Below are 16,820 nucleotides of genomic sequence, written 5' to 3'. Positions count from 1 at the left end.
GCCTTCCGTGGCTCTCCCAGGCCCTCTTGTCCACTGAGAGACCTGAGCGACCAATCGGCATGTCTGCCGGCTGGATGGACAACTGGACACAAAGCTGGGATTAGCTTTGATTGTCCCTCTACTATGACCTAAAACTACTTAATCTGCTTTAAAAATATATATAACGTTTGGGGGTTCTAACTAATTTTCTAGCAAAAAATAATGACCTTTACAGAGTGTCAGAAAAAGGTCTGGAGGTCAAGTGGTTAAATAAAAATGGGGATGGGGTTGCAGGTAATTAGCTTAGTGAATAATGAGTTGGCACAACATCCCTGTTGCCTTCTGATTCCCAAACTTTGGCATCCCCAGTTGTGGATCTACTATGACAGTCAATATGGCCTCTGCAAGCTCCTGCCCCCAATATGGAGGCTGGGATGCTACAAAGCAGGATGTTCCTGGATTTTATACCTGGCCTCGGGGCAATACAGATAAAATGATGTGACAGGAAAGCGTGTGGCCGGGTGACAGAAATGTGTCAGAGGAGGGTAAAAAGCTATTGAAGAAAAAAGGGGAAAAAAACAAAACGTGAGGGATAAATGTAGTGAAACAGGCGGCGGGGGGGATGCTAGAGGAAGGGGGAGGATGGAAAGAGAGAAAGAGCCAAGTTGGAGAGGTCCGTGAAGAGAGACAGACAGGGAGTGCTGCCTTTAATCACACAAAGTTTACACAGTGTGTAGAAAACGAGACCGCTGCCATGTCTCATATTATAACCAGGATCTTTCGCAGCCAAAACAGAGCCGCCCCTTGCTTCCACCTCCCTCCCGTCTATTTCATTTTTCAATCTTCCTCCATTTAGACATTTCCCTTTTCCCTAAAGCGGGGGGCTTTATCGCTCCTCTCCTTCCACCATCTTTCCTCCATTTTTTTTTCTTACTTCAGACTCCATTTTGCTCGTGGACATCTGTCTGTCTATTTTTTTTTTCTCACCCTCTCTTGGCTCAGTGGGACGGAAGCGGTCCCATTTTAGACCGCACTGAGCCAAACATCTTGAGAAGAGTGAGAAGCGTGGAGACGAGAGGGTCTTATAAAGCGTATGTATACTGATCTGCACCTGTGTTTATGTGTACACACCACAGTGAGGACGTGTAGGCAGCAGGGTTTATGTGGACATGGCTCCGCCCATCCCTTTATACGACCGGCCCGCGTATTTCCTGGTATTTTCCAATAAAACCCTTCCACGTATAAAGCTCTCTCTCTCTGATTCTCCAAATAGCTTTACCATATATAATCCCATGTAGTGCTTTAAAATGTTTAACTGTATCTAGCCTAACCCTATTAACACCAGCGCCTTTCCTTTACTGTTAATGAATTACCACCCAAGCTGCAAAGCCGTTGCAGGCGTCCACCTCTCTTTATGTAAACAGACACTTCCAGCCAGGGGCACATTTCTAATAAGGCAATAGGTAGGTGCCTAAAGCTGGCCATACACTTCGCAATCTGCTTGAACAGTTTTTTTTTCGCTGTACCAACAAATTATGTAGTATGAGAGTCTACCCAACTAGATTCAAAATGAGGGAATTGTTTAGGTAGGAATTCTACTTTATTGTAGAGCTAAAGTACATTGAATAGAGATTGCACATTTAGGTTGCAACATGTATGGCTAGGTTTAGGGAAAAGGGTATGAGGATGCAGGCCTATCACATATCAGATCATTTCAAAATGGTCAGTTGCGGTTTAGTTTAGTTGACCCTGTCATGAAATTTCAGACACAGGTAGATACCAAAGGATTCCAAATTGAAGTTCTCATGAAATAGATGCATGTTAGTATCCATATACAGTTGTAGTGCTACCCCCCTCACGGTCCGCTTTATAATGCAGTGTATGAAGATGCAGGCCTATTACGCATCAGATCCCTTCAGAATGGTCAGTTGCAGCTTAGCTTAGTTGACCCTGTGATGGAATTTCAGACACAGGTAGATACCAAAGGATTCCAAATTGAAGTTCTAATGAAAGGGATGCATGTTAGTATCCATATGCAGTTGTAGTGCTACCCCCCTCAGGGGCCACTTTATAATGCTAGGGTATGAGGATGCAGGACTATCACACATCAGATCAGTTCAGAATGGTCAGTTGTGGTTTAGCTTAGTTGACCCTGTCATGGAATTTCAGACACAGGTAGATACCAAAGGATTCCAAATTGAGGTTCTCATGAAAGGGATGCATGTTAGTATCCATATGCAGTTGTAATGCTTCCCTCATCAGGGCCGCTTTATAATGCTAGGGTATGAGGATGCAGGACTATCACACATCAGATCACTTCAGAATGGTCAGTTGTGGTTTAGCTTAGTTGACCCTGTCATGGAAAAGGATTCCAAATTGAGGTTCTCATGAAAGGGATGCATGTTAGTATCCATATTCAGTTGTAATGCTTCCCTCATCAGGGCCGCTTTATAATGCTAGGGTATGAGGATGCAGGACTATCACACATCAGATCACTTCAGAATGGTCAGTTGTGGTTTAGCTTAGTTGACCCTGTCATGGAATTTCAGACACAGGTAGATACCAAAGGGTTCCAAATTGAGGTTCTCATGAAAGGAATGCATGTTATTATTCATATACAGTTGTAGTGCTACCACCCGCAGAGACTACTTCATAATGTTTGTCCCCAGTGGTTGCTCTGACCTTGCAGGCCTCCCAATGCCTCTGATACTCTGGGTTCAGACAAATTTCAACAGTATAGAAAAATAATGCTAGAGACACAATTCTTAGCAACACTTCTATATTAGTCTTGTTCAAAAGAGTAGATCACAAGAATAATGGGTTTAGGATATACAATCCCAGTTAATGCATAATGATTTCAACTATTTGTCAAATTAACGGCCATCAGGGCTTGTATGCAGTCTTGCTGAGCAAGCCAGCAATGGTGAAAAGCATCACGGAAGGTTGGTTTCAGGTGGAGACATCAATGTATGCATTTTTTTTACAATTATTAAACACAGAAAGAAGAGCTAAGTTTTGGAGTGTGGTTTACAATTTTCATACTTTTGACTGAGAATGGACACGGGCTGTGGTAGCCAGCACCCAAGTTGTCCATGTAAGATGAAAGAAGCAAGTCTGGAGCAGAGCCCATGGGTTTGGGTAGGCCTTGTACGCAGTTTGCAGAATTTTAGTTTCTGAAAAGTATTGTCACGCTCAACACTACCGTACAGTACAACAGAGATGGGGGAGCCACACAAGTATATTCGTTACTTTACATTTTCTTTGGCAGATCAAAAAATATTTAATGTATTTCAACTGCCGTGTAGGTAACTCTTTTTTGGCTGTAGACCCTAAAATCACTGATTGTCTTAAACATTTTGTTTTTAGAAAATATTTGGTTTCATCCTTTGTGGTGACTCAGTGCTGATGATCTACTGCAGCTTCTTTGTAGTCAATGTATGGACAGAACACTGTGAGGTAGCTAAAGACAGAGAACAGCAGTAGTTATCATATTTCTATGCTCTTGCTTACTGAAATCTTGGACACAGCAGCCTGATAAGAAAAAAAAAATGCACTATTTGATTCATGTACGGGAGAACATTTCAGCTTGAGCTATTAAACTCAGTAAACAAAAAGCTTTTTACAAAAAAAAAAAAAGGGAATGAAAGGTTAGAGAAAAGCGTTAAAAAGAGCTGAGTGAACCACCTACTGGCTCAAAAATTGAATACTATGTGTTTAGTTTTACCTAAATTTTTTATTTTTATGTTTTTAGAAGCCTGGCCATAATATAAGACATAAGAAAATATATACATTTTCCCTAAGGAGAGATTATTCTGATTTTATTTTATATGACATGTATGCTTTATATGATATTCAAATTAAGCCTCATGCCTTATTTTAAAATCCTACACTGTTGTATGCTATGATTTTCTAATCTTCACTTAGAAATACCTTAAAACACCTGTTTTCTCTTGGAAATGGTCTTTCTGCCTCTCACTTCAGTACTATATGCTGGCGTAGATGAGTACCAGCCAAACTCTTGATCCCAATGTCCTCATGTACACTTGAAATGTGGAGGAAGAGAGGGGTTTTACTGACCAGAACACTGGGTATCATGGCCAAATTCTCATACCTATTGGACTGCACAGTTGTGCTAAAACACACTGCAAGATAGCTACAATTTACAGTTGGTCAGAACAATGTCAATGTTTTTGAATATCTTACTTTTGTGCTTAAAGAGAATATCAGGACAAAGTGTCAGAGTGTCTTACAAGCTAATCCTCCAACCCATTGATACTCACCTTTGCTATGCTCCCCAGCAGCTCAGTTGCTTCGTCACAAATATGGAATGGAGGCCATGTGTCCTTCATCCAGCATGCAATGCTAAGGTCTCAATGGCTATTTCCAGGTCTGAATACTGTTACCCTCCGAGTAGGAGAAACCCATGAACCCTGTATGAGCTCCCACACAGAGCTTAGATAAGTGTAGCACTACCCCCAGCGGAGCAGCTGTTAATGTACACAGGTTCTTTGTGTAATCAGTGCTGTACAGCCAGGCACACAGCTGTCATCCATCCACCCTGCCTCACTAAACAGTCTAGGGGTCTTTTTGTAAATGTATTGCAGGTAGAACTTGGGAAAGGGATCTGGGAGAAAAGCAGGATACCCCAAGATTAAAAACAGATTGTTAATGGAGGACACTTCTGTCTTGATAGTAGCACTAGTAAATCCCAAGGGAATGATAATCAGCTAGGACAGTCTATATTTGCACAGCTGAGGACCATGCACCAAAAATGTAGCACTAATGATAGAAGAATGAGGTAGTCCATGTTTCACATCCTGAGACCAAGAAAACTCATGCTCAAGAGAGGAGGCTTTAACCACGGGGTCCCAAAGTGTACACAGTCAATTAGCACAACCCCAACAGAAAAGTTCAGCCTCCAGCCCAGGAGTGCTCCAGGGCAAGCAACCTTAAAGATCCATTCCCACACAGGGAAAAAAACCCTGTAATGGACTGCCTGGAACCCCAATTGGGTGCCTCCACGTCAAAGAGTGCCTCCTGCCCTCCAAACCATTCCAACAGACTGATAGCTAATACCAACCCTTTACCCCAAGCATCATACGTAGACAAGATGTTGAGATAAAACCAAGGAAAAGGAATACCTGCTTATTAAAGCCCAAACACATACTTTATACCCCCAGGAGGACATTCCCCTCTTGGGGATATTAGCATAGATAAGACATATAACAAGTAAAACATGACAATGCAACCTTTATGCAGGCCATAGACGGGCTGTTTATCAATCGAATTGTCGGCCGATAAACGAAAAATCGGTCGGCCCCGTTGCCGATGCTGCCACCAATTTTCCAGCATGACCGATAAAAATAAACGAGAAGATCCACGAAAAACGGCCGACGGGCTGGCCCCACTAACGGCGTGAATATCGGCCGATTTTTTGTGCGGACGAAAATTCGGCCAATAAACGACCCATCTATGGCCTGCATTAAACATTGATCTAATTAACAGCTAGGCATCTAGACATGTCTTATCAGTATGGCTAGTAGTTACAGGAATTCCCCACCCTGCCTCCTTTGTCTATGTGCTGGAAAACATCTTCACAATAAGTCTTGATTAGCCAGGGCGTCCCCACCAGGATGCCCAGAAACAGTTCCACAGCCCAGATACATAAAGTACATTACACCACTCGTTTCTAAATGTCTCATCCTAGATCCAGCTCAGATCTAGCTTAACAAGTGGCACATCTTCAGTGAAAAATATAAACAGTTATTAATATAAAGTTTGCATCAGCCAGGGCAAAATGGGCAAATGCTGCATTATGCAGCTCTCAAGGACCAACTGGGGTAATATAAGAAATATGCCCAAGAAGAGGTTCATATCCCGGGCTGGTGAAGGTGTGTCTATGTGATATGTCCAACACAATGTTCTAGCAGACTCGCCACTGTTCTCAGGACTTCCTGGTCGCATAATCCCAGTTCTCCCGGCCAGTCAAAGGGTTTCAGAACCCAGCTCTCCTCCATGCTCTGACCAGGAGAAGCATCCAAAATCCCGGGTCCCCTCCATGGTCCATAATCAGTGGGTAGAAGGCAAGCCCATAGTCCCTTCCAAAAGCCTCTGTCACAAATGAGTTTGTCACAGAGACCCTATCCTCTGGACTCAAGCCTATTTAACAGGAACCCATCCACCATCTGGGCACACCTCTCCAAGGATTGGACAGACCGTACTAAATATTCAGGTATTCAAGTATTTGGAACCACCTGCCCTAATCTCCAGAAGCTTTTTCTTGAGTCAGGGGGGAGATAATCAAACTCCCAGCCTGTGGAGTCCTGAGCAGACCAAACCAAACAATTCTGGCTTCTGTGGCTACAGCAGAAGCCCAGTACTACATATATCTAACAGCCTATGTAAGAGGTTGCTACATAAGGTTTGACTCTTGGAGCAATGGAGCAGTGGAGGAATGCATGGAAGACAAGTATACAGTAAGTGCATTAGGAGTGAACTTGTAAAAAACTCCATAAAGCTGAATGGGCAAAGCAACAAGGTCTCTTTAAACATTGATTCCAGCCATGTTATCTTTCCCACAAATCTTTGGTTGCTTTTGTAGCCTACAGATGACAGCAGTATGTTCCCAGCTGTGACACTTAATGGTTACAACCTCCAATCTACTCCAATTCTCCAAAATCAAAGAGGTTTAAACTTTTGATTGGCAGCTTATGCAAATGATGAGCTGTACATTTGAAGTTGTCTACACTTCTAATCGCCAGTCTGCAAACACTTACTGTGATACAGTAATGTAGATAACTGCTTCCATTGATTTCTATCTTCCATATCTGCACAGAAGGTTCTAAAAAGAGTAATGCTCAGCAGATTCCTTGATAGTCCCATACTGTACTTAAAGGGGAATTCAAGGCAAACAACTAAATATATGGTTGAAATACATAGAGTAAATGTTATTTTACCTGCCAGAGGTTGGCCATCCTTATAATACAGTTTTTGAGAGTGCCAGACCCAAACAATAATATAAGATATCCATACAGAGTATAACATTTATGGAAGAAATTTCTTCCTCTTTAGTGGGGTAGCTCTAATGCATGAAAGGGTCCCCGAGAGGCACGTATGTTCCCTTTTTGATTCAATCTGAAGAAAAAAGAAGCACACTAGTGGCTTAGATTAAAAAAATAAATGATTATTCACTTACATAAAACAATCCAATACATTTCAGGGGCTCCAAAATGCTCCCCTACCTCCATCAGGGCTTTAATGATTGAAGGGGGGGGAAACATAGTACTCGTTGCAGTTTAATGAGTTAATGGACTGTTCCGGGCATAAAACTCCTGATTCAAATTATCAGTAATCTGGTTACGGCAACTGGTTATATTTCCTATACTTTAATACACTTAGTGAATTTTGTATATTTTTAGAAAGACAGTCTCACAGTATAGTCATACAGGTCTTTATTTGTCATAATAGGCTCAATTTTCAAAGCTTTAGCACAAGGACAAGGACCTTTTTTTGGCCTCCTTATTGTAAATTTGAAATCTAATTGGACTCAACTAAAAATGGCGATCGCATTGTTTAAAATAAATATCCTTTCCCTGGAGCAGCTAGCATGTGGAGCACCTGTGCATGCAGAGCTGTGGATAAGGGGGTACACAGTCCTCCTGTACAGAGCCCAGGCCAGCAGGGGGCCCAGGCAGCTGGGTGAATTGGATGTGGTCTGGGAGGGTGATCGGCAAGGTGGTGGGGCAATTACTGGGACCAATCCTCTGTATGGCTCGCTCTGCAGCAGCTGAAAGCTGTCTTCTCCTCTCCCTCCCGCTGGCTTTCAGCTGCTGCAGAAAGAACCATACAGGGGATTGTTTCTAGTAATTGCCCCCCCCCCCCCCCGCAACACTCATCACCATCCCAGTGCACCATACATTTCTTCCTGCTGCCCAGGCCCCACTGTGTGCCCCCACCCCAGCAGTGCTGCTGGCTTCACATCAGCAGCTGCAAGCATGCAATAGAATCCAACATGATGGAGAGTGGGGAAAGGTTCTGGTAAATATGTGTGTATTGATCACTCACTGTGTTCATTCATAACTGCAACATAGTTTTTTTTTTGGGGGGGGGGGGGCCCTGCCAGGTTGGTGGTATGGGGCCCCGTGCTTTCCAACAACAGCCCTGTGCGCATGGCAACCAATCAACTTCTAACTTTTATTTTCAAAGTTTAACTGAACAAGCTAAACTGAAAGATGATTGGTTAACATGCGTATCTTTTCCAGATTGTGTCTTCTCCAGTTTTAATAAAATTCCTCCAGTAGCTATTTAACATCATTTATTGAAATCTACTTATGGCGTACTGAATTTAATGACTGCTATTTACAGTATGTTACAACAGGGTTCACACTTTTTTTGTACTTGTTTTAGATGCTTCAGCATGGTACGAACACTCAGGTTTTATATTTTTTGTGTTTTTTTAGCCCTGATGAAGAGGACATTCTAGATCAGGGGTGTCCAACCTTTTGGCTTTCCTGTGTCACAGAAGAGGAATTGTCTTGGGCCTCCCATAAAATACAGTAACAATAAGGATGGCTGGGGAACAGAAAAGTCATCAGATCACAAGTTAATGATCACTGATATAGATAATCATTAACTTGTGATCTGCCCCAATTTTCTGTTACAAAAAATGAAGATTTATTCCTCAGATAGGTACATCACTGGTATAGATAATGTACCTGAGGAATACATCTTAATTTTTTGTAATATTTTGCAAAATAAAACTAGTGCGATATTTGACACTGTTTTTGATAAACTGTTGCAGGCCATACATGGTTCGAATTCCGAACAATTTTTGGTTCGAAAATTTAAAACGTTGTTCGCTCGGTAATCCGATGGTGCCATCAATGATTTTGAAATTCGGCCGACCAAGTCATAAAGTTCTCCTCATATAACAAGCGAAACTTCTGTTCCTTCCAGGTCCCTCGGAATTCGAACCATGTATGGCCTGCATTAGTGTAAACACATTTTTAAGATAAACCCCGCCCCCAAATCAACATTTTTAAGTAATTTTACGATTTTGTGTTTGGCCGCATTCATAGTTGTCTTCGGTCCTGTTCTAGAACTTTCGAAATTAGCTGCAACAACCCACATCAGTGACCAAATGATTTACTTTGTATCAGGAGTTCTATGTTAAAAGCTAAGTTCACCCTTGGTAAAAGTAAATGAATACATAAATAAATACAAATGATTTTGCAGGGGATTTGGCATAGCTGGAGGTAATATTTGCACCGAATCCGCACTAAACTTGCACAGGAGCCTTTTTTAACCTCCCTGGCGGTATTCCCAAGTGTAAAGTTTCAGCACCACAAGCAGTAACCCCGAGCTACACTCAGGAATACCCTGCAGTGTTGCTCCGGGATCTGTTCTTCTCTTTCCTTGTCCTGCGCTCCCGCGATGTCCCCCCCGCAGCGTCCCTGGCCATGTCCTCCGGCTGATGTCGGCATCTGTCTTCCGGGTTCCATTCCCTGCGACGTCAGGATGTATGGGGGACGGAACCGGCGGGAAATTTGAAAATGTCAAAAAGTGACATTCACTCAATTCACTAAAATCACATAGTAAAACTTTACTGTATCAAACCATTTCACATACATTTTGTCCCAAGTGCTTTGTCCTGTGCCCTGCCTGCATTTTTACTGTTCTTTCTGCCTGGAAACTGAGAAATGTCCATGGCGTCCAAAAAGCGTCCCTTTAGGTCAAAATCGGTTTTAGACCAGCTAGTAAATTAGAACTACTTGCAGAATTGAGTGATAATGATTCGTGGGGAAATTCGTCATCAGACACTGAAAACGATTTTGCGACTTTGCTCAGTGATGTGCGAACTTGGAACTCTATTTCAAATTTCAGTGTTTTTGGTTTGATTATATTATTGAATTAAATTTTCTATTATATTATTATTTTTTATGATTATTTATTAAATTATAATTTATGATTTCATTTTTCAAATTTTATCATACCGGGGATGTTTACTAGACTCTTGTTCGGACAGATTTCAGTGAGTTATTCCTAAAAATTACAGGCCTACAATAAAAAAAATACATATTTCCATGCAAAAAAATGTACCGCTTTGAGCACAGAAATACTGACATAATCAGACCGCTAGGGAGGCTACCCAGATCAGAATCGCACTACATAGATATGAATTGCTTTCATAGCAAACAATATTGTTTCAGATGGCATGATAATCTATGCCTTTCAAATTGGATTCCACATAGAATTCACATCAGCGTGAATCGGGCATGAGGAGGCTTGAGTATGAGAGGTAACAGAGCAAGCTGAAAAAAATTCCAGATCCATCAAGTTACAGTGTACAGTATATAAGGTCTTACATGATCATCTCGAACACAAGTTTACTGCAACTATCAATGTTCCTTTCAAGAAATAGCTCTCCCCAGGAATTTTTAGTCAGAGTCCTATAGAAGGCATTGTCATTTAAGTCCTGATAAAGGGGGGTTGTTGGCCCCCAAAATGCATTGGATAACTTTAATATTCCTATTGTAACATTGTTATCTGAATAAAAAAAAGACTAGAAAAACCTAATGTTGGCAGCACAGTCCGCCTGGCAGTACTAGGGTCGTTGGTTCGAATCCCAACCACGGCATCACCTGCCTGGAGTTTCCATGTTCTCCCTGTGCCTGCGTGGGTTTCCTCCGGGTACTCTGGTTTCCTCCCACACTCCAAAGACATGCTGGTGGGTTAATTGGATCCTGTCTAAATTGGCCCTAGTACGTGTATGCATTAATGTAAGTTAGGGACCATAGATTGTATGCCCCTTGAGGGTTAGGGACTGATGTGAATGTACAATATATATGCTGCGTAAATTGATGGCGCTATATAAGTACCTGTAATAAATGTGAACAAATCACCAGAACCAGATGGCTTATACCCAAGAGTTCTCAAAGAACTTAGCCTTGCTATAGTCAGTAATTGTTAGGGACAGCTTACTTACTGGAACGGTCAGCAGATTGACAAAAAGCAAACATGATGCCAATATTCAATAAAGGACCAAGATATGTCAGCCTAACAACAATGGCACTCCTTTTGTTGATCTCAAAGTGAAGGCACATTTATTTAATGTTGGATAGTTTGCGAAAGGGTTGGAACTTCTGTCCAGTTTTTATTGTTATCTGTGTTCCCACCTGGAAGATTCAACCTTTTCGATTGTACTGGTGACCTTCATCTCCGAGATGGTAGGTGATGGGAAACCAAACATTTTTAACAGAGGAGGGGGGAAATCTTCCATTCCAGAGAACTCTCAAGGATGGGATTTCCAACTGCTTTACAGAGATTTTCTTTCACTGCCAGTTGCATGGAGTGAAACCTCCCCAGCACGACATGAGCAGCAAAAATGAGGTATTTTAACCCTTCCCTACTCTATCCAAAACTTAGAAAAACACTTTTGGCTATACATACATTTTAAAGTGTTACTAAACCCACAACAGTAAGATCAGTCTGTACATGAAGTAAAGCCTGCTTGTTATAGTCACTGTGGAACCTAAGGGGTTCATCCTCTGTATTATGTAAAAATACTGTTTGATCCTGACTTCTCTGATATTTTCCTTCTTTCAGTGCCCCCCTCTTATCTCCTGATAAGACATATTGTGTAGGGACACTTTGCACATGTTCAGTTTGATATGTATTGCTAGAGGGCTTTTTTTTTCTTGGGAGAGTGCATGTGATCAGCACAGGGCCAATCAGCACTGTCAAGACAGGTCAGGGGTTCTGCATCCTCCTAGAGCAGAAAGAAAACTCCTCCTACAAGCTTTATTCAGTGCTCGGTTGGACACTGATAGAAGTCACAAGACTGCTCTAACTGCTGATGAGAAAAGGTATTTAGCAGTTTATATTTACTAAAATAATTCTACTTCCATGTTCTGTGTACTGTGGGAGACCAGATATAGTGAATGCAGGGTACGGGGAGACCAGATATAGTGAATGCAGGGTCATGGGAGACCAGATATAGTGAATGCAGGGTCCTGGGAAACAGGATATAGTGAATGCAGTGTCCGGGGAGAGCGGATATAGTGAATGCAGGGTCCTGGGAGACCGGATATAGTAAATGCAGGGTCCGGGGAGACCGGATATAGTGAATGCAGGGTCCGGGGAGACCAGATATAGTGAATGCCGGGTCCGGGGAGACCAGATATAGTGAATGCAGGGTCCGGGGAGACCAGATATAGTGAATGCAGGGTCCGGAGAGAGCGGATATAGTGAATGCAGGGTCCGGGGAGACCGGATATAGTGAATGCAGGGTCCGGAGAGACCGGATATAGTGAATGCAGGGTCCGGAGAGACCGGATATAGTGAATGCAGGGTCCGGGGAGAGCGGATATAGTGAATGCAGGGTCCGGGGAGACCAGATATAGTGAATGCAGGGTCCGGGGAGACCAGATATAGTGAATGCAGGGTCCGGGGAGACCAGATATAGTGAATGCAGGGTCCGGGGTTTAGTAACACTTTAAGAGCAAACATATATGTATTTCAACGGCACATTTAGCTGATTACCTGGAGTCTCCCTTTACATGGTTTTGGGCCAATTTTTTTTTTCTTGAGTTCCTGAGCTATTACACAGATGTTTTATATTTGTTTTGTACTAATAAATCAATCAATCAATTGTTTTTTTTTCTAAATAAATAAATAAATAAATATTTAGAAGAGGGTCCACCCATGATGTATGATTTCTGAAGCATTGATTGCATTCATATTTTCTCTAACTGAAATGCTGAACAGAGTTGCCTGGACTTTAAGAAGAAGGGGGTGATTCACTCCTCTAACTCAGTTGAAAATTAAATATTTAGCATGTGCTATTCAGCTCTGTAAACAGAATTTGTTTCAGCAAAGAAGAAAGAGAGAATAGAAAAAGTAAGAGTACAGAACATGCATATAGAGTGTGGGACTGGCATTAAGGCGGTGAGGCATAATATTGCTTCCAATATACCAGTACTGTGGACTGTTTGTATTTTAATTTGCTGAAGAGAGCAGTAAAGATTGTGTTACTTTTACAAAACGACTGGTTGGTGATCCCGAGATCCCCACATTATGGTGTGCAATACTAATGTAAACCTACTAGATCAGAGGTCTCCAAACTTTTTAAAGAAAGGGCCAGTTTGCTGTCCTTCAAACTTTAGGGGGGCCAGACTTTTGCTATTGGAAGTAGAAAAGGTCTTGATGTCAGTGGGAATAGAGAATGCCAGCGGAAGGAATAGCACCCCATCATTGGTGACAGTGGAAGTGCGCCCCATCATTAGTGTCATTGGAAGGAATTGTGACCCATCGTTGCTGTCATTGGGCCCCATTATTGATGTCATTGGGAGGAATTGTGACCCATCAATGCTGTCTTTGGGCCCCATTATTGATGTCATTGGGAGGAATTGAGATCCCTCATTGGACCCCTCCTACAACCTTTAACCAGTGCTTGGCTGGACACTGATAGAAGTCACAAGACTGCTCTAACTGCTGATGAGAAAAGGTATTTAGCAGTTTATATTTACTAAAATAATTCTACTTCCATGTTCTGTGTACTGTGGGAGACCAGATATAGTGAATGCAGGGTACGGGGAGACCAGATATAGTGAATGCAGGGTCATGGGAGACCAGATATAGTGAATGCAGGGTCCTGGGAAACAGGATATAGTGAATGCAGTGTCCGGGGAGAGCGGATATAGTGAATGCAGGGTCCTGGGAGACCGGATATAGTAAATGCAGGGTCCGGGGAGACCGGATATAGTGAATGCAGGGTCCGGGGAGACCAGATATAGTGAATGCGGGGTCCGGGGAGACCGGATATAGTGAATGCAGGGTCCGGGGAGACCAGATATAGTGAATGCAGGGTCCGGAGAGAGCGGATATAGTGAATGCAGGGTCCGGGGAGACCGGATATAGTGAATGCAGGGTCCGGAGAGACCGGATATAGTGAATGCAGGGTCCGGAGAGACCGGATATAGTGAATGCAGGGTCCGGGGAGAGCGGATATAGTGAATGCAGGGTCCGGGGAGACCAGATATAGTGAATGCAGGGTCCGGGGTTTAGTAACACTTTAAGAGCAAACATATATGTATTTCAACGGCACATTTAGCTGATTACCTGGAGTCTCCCTTTACATGGTTTTGGGCCAATTTTTTTTTTCTTGAGTTCCTGAGCTATTACACAGATGTTTTATATTTGTTTTGTACTAATAAATCAATCAATCAATTGTTTTTTTTTCTAAATAAATAAATAAATATTTAGAAGAGGGTCCACCCATGATGTATGATTTCTGAAGCATTGATTGCATTCATATTTTCTCTAACTGAAATGCTGAACAGAGTTGCCTGGACTTTAAGAAGAAGGGGGTGATTCACTCCTCTAACTCAGTTGAAAATTAAATATTTAGCATGTGCTATTCAGCTCTGTAAACAGAATTTGTTTCAGAAAAGAAGAAAGAGAGAATAGAAAAAGTAAGAGTACAGAACATGCATATAGAGTGTGGGACTGGCATTAAGGCGGTGAGGCATAATATTGCTTCCAATATACCAGTACTGTGGACTGTTTGTATTTTAATTTGCTGAAGAGAGCAGTAAAGATTGTGTTACTTTTACAAAACGACTGGTTGGTGATCCCGAGATCCCCACATTATGGTGTGCAATACTAATGTAAACCTACTAGATCAGAGGTCTCCAAACTTTTTAAAGAAAGGACCAGTTTGCTGTCCTTCAAACTTTAGGGGGGCCAGACTTTTGCTATTGGGAGTAGAAAAGGTCTTGATGTCAGTGGGAATAGAGAATGCCAGCGGAAGGAATAGCACCCCATCATTGGTGACAGTGGAAGTGCGCCCCATCATTAGTGTCATTGGAAGGAATTGTGACCCATCGTTGCTGTCATTGGGCCCCATTATTGATGTCATTGGGAGGAATTGTGACCCATCAATGCTGTCTTTGGGCCCCATTATTGATGTCATTGGGAGGAATTGAGATCCCTCATTGGACCCCTCCTACAACCTTTAACCAGTGCTTGGCTGGACACTGATAGAAGTCACAAGACTGCTCTAACTGCTGATGAGAAAAGGTATTTAGCAGTTTATATTTACTAAAATAATTGTACTTCCATGTTCTGTGTACTGTTGGAGACCAGATATAGTGAATGCAGGGTCCGGGGAGAGTGAATATAGTGAATGCAGGGTCCGGAGAAACCAGATATATTTAATGTAATGTCCGGGGAGACCAGATATAGTGAATGCAGGGTCTGGGGAGACCAGATATAGTGAATGCAGGGTCCGGGGAGACCAGATATAGTGAATGCAGGGTCCGGGGAGACCAGATATAGTGAATGCAGGGTCCTGAGTGAGACCAGATATAGTGAATGTAGTGTCCGGGGAGACCAGATATAGTGAATGCAAGGTCTGGGGAGACCAGATATAGTGAATGCAGGGTCCTGAGAGAGACCAGATATAGTGAATGCAGGGTCCGGGGTTTAGTAACACTTTAAGAGCAAACATATATGTATTTCAGTGGCACATTTAGCTGATTACCTGGCCCCTCCTACAAGCTTTAACCAGTGCTCAGCTGGACACTGACAGAAGTCACAAGACTGCTCTAACTGCTGATGAGAAAAGGTATCATTGGGAGGAATTGTGATCCCTCATTGGGCCCCATTGTTGGTGTCATTGGAAGGAATTGTGCCTCATCGTTAGTGTCACTGGAAGGAAATGTACCCCTTCATTGGTGTCAGTGGGAGGAATTATGTCCCATTGTTGGCATCAGTGGATGAAATGGTGCCCCAAGGGCCAGATAAAAGCAGGCAAAGGGCGCATCTGGCCCACGGGCCGCAGTTTGGAGACCACTGTTCTAGATCATACAGTTAGATTGTGTGTGGCCAGCTTGATAGAGCACTGTGTCAGTTAGCTGATGCCCAAAAGAAGTACATGAACTGCGGCAACCGCACATAAGCTCTCCTATAATAATGCTAACAAATGGCAAAAACAGTTGGAAAAAAAGCTTTAAACAGCAACAAAAGGCTCAATACTGTACCATCTTACCAGCTAAAATCCCTCACAAGGATTAAAGCATACATTTTTTTTGCTTAGTAAATGCCATAAGACATCCCCACTTGAAAGTTCACAGGTTGTTGAGGTCTAAAAAACACATCTGTGTGTGCCACACTGACAACCCATTCATATGATACCACCTTGTCAACTAAAACCATTGACATACACCTAGGGAGAACATCAACCTTTAGGGCCTGTAACGGCAAAAGCTTCTTGTTGACACCAGCATGTTCAATAAAACAAGAAAAGATGAAGGCCACAACATAAAATCTGTAAAGCTTGTCTATGATGTCGTGTTGTCGACTCAAACAGATGACAGGCAGCTCAGGCACAACATAGCAATTTCCGTCTTGTGACAACAAGAAACCTTCCTTTATGGCAAATTGTGCAGATGTTGTCAATTAGTAGGGTTCAGACCCAAGGTGACAGTTGACAAGCAAAGAAGGTTCCAGTCAAAAGGTTTTGGCCTGTAACAACAACAAGAAACCATTCAATGGCCAAATCTGATTAACCGAGACATTTGACAGGCAGCAAGGCTAAAAACAGAACAGATCAAATACAGAAACAAAAGCCTCTCCATTACACCATGTCATATGTCTACGTTGTGGGCCACACACAGGCTAGATGGTGTCTCTTACTCTTAGTACACCTTAGGTCAAGACCTTTAGCATAATTCCATCAAAAACATATTTCCAAACAGGATTAACCACTTCAAAACCAGGAACTTTTACCCCCTTCCTGCCCAGGCCAATTTTCAGGTTTCAGCGCTCTCACAATTTGAATG

General features: G+C 42.5%; 1 protein-coding gene across 2 annotated transcripts in view; it reads right to left on the bottom strand.

Annotated features, from left to right (window-relative positions):
* The window catches only part of CLCF1 (cardiotrophin like cytokine factor 1), a 114,710-nt gene that overhangs the window by 43,958 nt on the left and 53,932 nt on the right, over positions 1–16,820 (bottom strand). The window contains exon 2 of one of the 2 annotated variants that reach the window (XR_016313626.1): positions 15,929–16,503. The exons of the other annotated variant lie outside the window; for it this stretch is intronic. The gene's annotated coding sequence lies outside the window, so the exon portion shown is untranslated. Of the gene's footprint in view, positions 1–15,928; positions 16,504–16,820 lie in introns of those variants that run through there. 2 annotated transcript variants of the gene reach the window in all.

The sequence above is a fragment of the Staurois parvus genome, unplaced genomic scaffold (genome assembly GCF_062004578.1).
Source record: "Staurois parvus isolate SC_StPar_1 unplaced genomic scaffold, SC_StPar_1.0 ptg000320l, whole genome shotgun sequence".
Lineage (NCBI taxonomy): Eukaryota > Metazoa > Chordata > Amphibia > Anura > Ranidae > Staurois > Staurois parvus.
This window is presented reverse-complemented; position numbering and strand designations above follow the sequence as displayed.